The 6,000-nt window shown below is 58.2% G+C and overlaps 1 protein-coding gene across 1 annotated transcript in view; it reads right to left on the reverse strand.

Moving 5' to 3' along the window:
• The window catches only part of ntd5 (ntl-dependent gene 5), a 236,893-nt gene that overhangs the window by 158,052 nt on the left and 72,841 nt on the right, over positions 1-6,000 (reverse strand). The window lies entirely within an intron of this gene.

Raw genomic sequence — 6,000 nt, forward strand, 5'->3', positions numbered from 1 at the left:
AAGAAGGCCTATGGAGTGTTGGCCTTTATTGGTAGAGGGATTGAGTTTCGGAGCCGTGAGGTCATGTTGCAGCTGTACAGAACTCTGGTGCGGCCGCATTTGGAGTATTGCGTACAGTTCTGGTCACCGCATTATAGGAAGGACGTGGAGGCTTTGGAGCGGGTGCAGAGGAGATTTACCGGGATGTTGCCTGGTATGGGGGGAATATCTTATGAGGAAAGGCTGATGGACTTGAGGTTGTTTTCGTTGGAGAGAAGAAGGTTAAGAGGAGACTTAATAGAGGCATACAAAATGATCAGGGGGTTGGATAGGGTGGACAGTGAGAGCCTTCTCCCGCGGATGGATATGGCTGGCACGAGGGGACATAACTTTAAACTGAGGGGTAATAGATATAGGACAGAGGTCAGAGGTAGGTTCTTTACTCAGAGAGTAGTGAGGCCGTGGAATGCCCGACCTGCTACAGTAGTGAACTCGCCAACATTGAGGGCATTTAAAAGTTTATTGGATAAACATATGGATGATAATGGCATAGTGTAGGTTAGATGGCTTTTGTTTCGGTGCAACATCGTGGGCCGAAGGGCCTGTACTGCGCTGTATCGTTCTATGTTCTATGTTCTAAACTCCGCGACTCCCTCCCTCAGTCTCCAAACTCCGGGACTCCCTCCCTCAGTCTCCAAACTCCGGGACTCCCTCCCTCAGTCCCCAAACTCCGACACTCCCTCCCTCAGTCTCCAAACTCCGACACTCCCTCCCTCAGTCCCCAAACTCCGGGACTCCCTCCCTCAGTCTCCAAACTCCGGGACTCCCTCCCTCAGTCTCCAAACTCAGCGACTCCCATCCTCAGTATCCAAACTCCGGGACTCCCTCCCTCAGTCTCCAAACTCCAACACTCCCTCCCTCTGTCTCCAAACTCCGGGACTCCCTCCCTCAGTCCCCAAACTCCAACACTCCCTCCCTCAGTCTCCAAACTCCGGGACTCCCTCCCTCAGTCTCCAAACTCCGGGACTCCCTCCCTCAGTCCCCAAACTCCAACACTCCCTCCCTCAGTCTCCAAACTCCGGGACTCCCTCACTCAGTCTCCAATCTACGGGACTCCCTCCCTCAGTCTCCAAACTCCGCGACTCCCTCCCTCAGTCTCCAAACTCCAACACTCCCTCAGTCTCCAAACTCCGGGACTCCCTCCCTCAGTCACCAAACTCCGGACTCCCTCCCTCAGTCTCCAAACTTCGCGATTCCCTCCCTCAGTCTCCAAACTCCAACACTCCCTCACTCAGTCTCCAAACTCCGGGGCTCTCTTCCTCAGTCTCCAAACTACGGGACTCCCTCCCTCAGACTCCAAACCCCGCGACTCCCTCCCTCAGTCCCAAAACTCCGGGACTCCCTCCCTCAGTCTCCAAACTCCGGGACTCCCTCCCTCAGTCTCCAAACTCCGCGACTCCCTCCCTCAGTCCCAAAACTCCGGGACTCCCTCCCTCAGTCTCCAAACTCCGTGAATCACTCCCTCAGTCTCCAAACTCCGACCCTCCCTCAGTCTCCAAACTCCGACACTCCCTCCCTCAGTCTCCAAACTCCAGCTCTCCCTCCCTCAGTCTCCAACCTCCACGACTCCCTCCCTCAGTCTCCAAACTCCGACACTCCCTCCCTCAGTCTCCAAACTCCAACACTCCCTCCCTCGGTCTCCAAACTCCGCGACTCACTCCCTCAGTCTCCAAACTCCGACACTTCCTCCCTCAGTCTCCAAACTCCGACACTCCCTCCCTCAGTCTCCAAACTCTGCGACTCCCTCCCTCAGTCTCCAAACTCCGTGACTCCCTCCCTCAGTCTCCAAACTCCAGCTCTCCCTCCCTCAGTCTCCAACCTCCACGACTCCCTCCCTCAGTCTCCAAACTCCGACACTCCCTCCCTCAGTCCCCAAACTCCGCGACTCCCTCCCTCAGTCTCCAAACTCCGGGACTCCTTCCCTCAGTCTCCAAACTCCGGGACTCCCTCCCTCAGTCTCCAAACTCCGGGACTCCCTCCCTCAGTCTCCAAACTCCGGGACTCCCTCCCTCAGTCTCCAAACTCCGGGACTCCAACCCTCAGTCTCCAAACTCCGGGACTCGCTCCCTCAGTCTCCAAACTCCGGGACTCCCTCCCTCAGTCTCCAAACTCCGGGACTCCAACCCTCAGTCTCCAAACTCCGGGACTCCCTCCCTCAGACTCCAGGCTCCGCGACTCCCTCCCTCAGTCTCCAAACTCCAGGACTTCCTCCCTCAGACTCCAAACTCCGAGACTGCCTCCCTCAGTCTCCAAACTCCAACTCTCCCTCCCTCAGTCTCCAACCTCCACGACTCCCTCCCTCAGTCCCCAAACTCCGGGACTCCCTCCCTCTGTATCCAAACTCCGTGGGTCCCTCCCTCAGTCTCCAAACTCCGCGACTCCCTCCCTCAGTCTCCAAACTCCGACACTCCCTCCCTCAGTCTTCAAACTCCAACAGTCCCTCCCTCAGTCTCCAAACTCTGGCACTCCCTCCCTCAGTCTCCAAACTCTGCGACTCCCTCCCTCAGTCTCCAAACTCTAGGACTCCCTCCCTCTGTCTCCAAACTCCGGGGCTCCCTCCCTCAGTCTCCAAACTCCGGGACTCCCACCCTCAGTCCCCAAACTCCAACACTCCCTCCCTCAGTCTCCAAACTCCGTGACTCCCTCCCTCTGTCTCCAAACTCCAACACTCCCTCCCTCAGTCTCCAAACTCCATCAGCTCCCTCCCTCAGTCTCCAAAGTCCGGTACTCCCTCACTCAGTCTCCAATCTACGGGACTCCCTCCCTCAGTCTCCAAACTCCAACACTCCCTCCCTCAGTCTCCAAACTCCGGGACTCCCTCCCTCAGTCTCCAAACTCCGCGATTCCCTCCCTCAGTCTCCAAACTCCAACACTCCCTCCCTCAGTCTCCAAACTCCGGGACTCCCTCCCTCAGTCTCCAAACTCCAACACTCCCTCCCTCAGTCTCCAAACTCCGCGATTCCCTCCCTCAGTCTCCAAACTCCAACACTCCCTCCCTCAGTATCCAAACTCCAACACTCCCTCACTCAGTCTCCAAACTCCGGGGCTCTCTTCCTCAGTCTCCAAACTACGGGACTCCCTCCCTCAGACTCCAAACCCCGCGACTCCCTCCCTCAGTCCCAAAACTCCGGGACTCCCTCCCTCAGTCTCCAAACTCCGGGATTCCCTCCCTCAGTCTCCAAACTCCGCGACTCCCTCCCTCAGTCCCAAAACTACGGGACTCCCTCCCTCAGTCTCCAAACTCTGCGACTCCCTCCCTCAGTCTCCAAACTCCGTGACTCCCTCCCTCAGTCTCCAAACTCCGCGATTCCCTCCCTCAGTCTCCAAACTCCGACACTCCCTCCCTCAGTCTCCAAACTCCAGCTCTCCCTCCCTCAGTCTCCAACCTCCACGACTCCCTCCCTCAGTCTCCAAACTCCGACACTCCCTCCCTCAGTCCCCAAACTCCGCGACTCCCTCCCTCAGTCTCCAAACTCCGGGACTCCTTCCCTCAGTCTCCAAACTCCGGGACTCCCTCCCTCAGTCTCCAAACTCCGGGACTCCCTCCCTCAGTCTCCAAACTCCGGGACTCCCTCCCTCAGTCTCCAAACTCCGGGACTCCAACCCTCAGTCTCCAAACTCCGGGACTCCCTCCCTCAGTCTCCAAACTCCGGGACTCCCTCCCTCAGTCTCCAAACTCCGGGACTCCAACACTCAGTCTCCAAACTCCGGGACTCCCTCCCTCAGACTCCAGGCTCCGCGACTCCCTCCCTCAGTCTCCAAACTCCAGGACTTCCTCCCTCAGACTCCAAACTCCGAGACTGCCTCCCTCAGTCTCCAAACTCCAACTCTCCCTCCCTCAGTCTCCAACCTCCACGACTCCCTCCCTCAGTCCCCAAACTCCGGGACTCCCTCCCTCTGTATCCAAACTCCGTGGGTCCCTCCCTCAGTCTCCAAACTCCGCGACTCCCTCCCTCAGTCTCCAAACTCCGACACTCCCTCCCTCAGTCTCCAAACTCCAACAGTCCCTCCCTCAGTCTCCAAACTCTGGCACTCCCTCCCTCAGTCTCCAAACTCTGCGACTCCCTCCCTCAGTCTCCAAACTCTAGGACTCCCTCCCTCTGTCTCCAAACTCCGGGGCTCCCTCCCTCAGTCTCCAAACTCCGGGACTCCCACCCTCAGTCCCCAAACTCCAACACTCCCTCCCTCAGTCTCCAAACTCCGTGACTTCCTCCCTCTGTCTCCAAACTCCAACACTCCCTCCCTCAGTCTCCAAACTCCATCAGCTCCCTCCCTCAGTCTCCAAAGTCCGGTACTCCCTCACTCAGTCTCCAATCTACGGGACTCCCTCCCTCAGTCTCCAAACTCCAACACTCCCTCCCTCAGTCTCCAAACTCCGGGACTCCCTCCCTCAGTCACCAAACTCCGGACTCCCTCCCTCAGTCTCCAAACTCCGCGATTCCCTCCCCCAGTCTCCAAACTCCAACACTCCCTCCCTCAGTCTCCAAACTCCGGGACTCCCTCCCTCAGTCTCCAAACTCCAACACTCCCTCCCTCAGTCTCCAAACTCCGCGATTCCCTCCCTCAGTCTCCAAACTCCAACACTCCCTCCCTCAGTATCCAAACTCCAACACTCCCTCACTCAGTCTCCAAACTCCGGGGCTCTCTTCCTCAGTCTCCAAACTACGGGACTCCCTCCCTCAGACTCCAAACCCCGCGACTCCCTCCCTCAGTCCCAAAACTCCGGGACTCCCTCCCTCAGTCTCCAAACTCCGGGATTCCCTCCCTCAGTCTCCAAACTCCGCGACTCCCTCCCTCAGTCCCAAAACTACGGGACTCCCTCCCTCAGTCTCCAAACTCCGTGACTCACTCCCTCAGTCTCCAAACTCCGACCCTCCCTCAGTCTCCAAATTCCGACACTCCCTCCCTCAGTCTCCAAACTCCAACACTCCCTCCCTCGGTCTCCAAACTCCGAGACTCCTTCCCTCAGTCTCCAAACTCCGAGACTCCCTCCCTCAGTCTCCAAACTCCGGGACTCCCTCCCTCAGTCTCCAAACTCCGACACTCCCTCCCTCAGTCTCCAAACCCCAACACTCCCTCCCTCAGTCTCCAAACTCCGGGACTCCTCCCCTCAGTCTCCAAACTCCGGGACTCCCTCCCTCTGTCTCCAAACTCCGGGACTCCCTCCCTCAGTCTCCAAACTCCGGGACTCACTCCGTCAGTCTCCAAACTCCGGGACTCCCTCCCTCAGTCTCCAAACTCCGGGACTCCCTCCCTCAGTCTCCAAACTCCGACACTCCCTCCCTCTGTCTCCAAACTCCGACACTCCCTCCCTCAGTCTCCAAACTCCAACTCTCCCTCCCTCAGTCTCCAACCTCCACGACTCCCTCCCTCAGTCTCCAAATTCCGACACTCCCTCCCTCAGTCTCCAAACTCCGACACTCTCTCCCTCAGTCTCCAAGCTCTGCGACTCCCTCCCTCAGTCTCCAAACTCCGTGACTCCCTCCCTCAGTCTCCAAACTCCGCGATTCCCTCCCTCAGTCTCCAAACTCCGCGATTCCCTCCCTCAGTCTCCAAACTCCGACACTCCCTCCCTCAGTCTCCAAACTCCAGCTCTCCCTCCCTCAGTCTCCAACCTCCACGACTCCCTCCCTCAGTCTCCAAACTCCGACACTCCCTCCCTCAGTCTCCAAACTCCAACACTCCCTCCCTCGGTCTCCAAACTCCGCGACTCCCTCCCTCAGTCTCCAAACTCCGCGACTCCCTCCCTCAGTCTCCAAACTCCAACACTCCCTCCCTCAGTCTCCAAACTCCAACACTCCCTCCCTCGGTCTCCAAACTCCACGACTCCCTCCCTCAGTCTCCAAACTCCGCGACTCCCTCCCTCAGTCTCCAAACTCCAACACTCCCTCCCTCAGTCTCCAAACTCCGGGACTCCCATCCTCAGTCTCCAAACTCCGCGACTCCCTCCCTCAGTCTCCA

This window comes from Scyliorhinus torazame, chromosome 23 (assembly GCF_047496885.1).
Source record: "Scyliorhinus torazame isolate Kashiwa2021f chromosome 23, sScyTor2.1, whole genome shotgun sequence".
NCBI classification, from domain to species: Eukaryota; Metazoa; Chordata; class Chondrichthyes; order Carcharhiniformes; family Scyliorhinidae; genus Scyliorhinus; species Scyliorhinus torazame.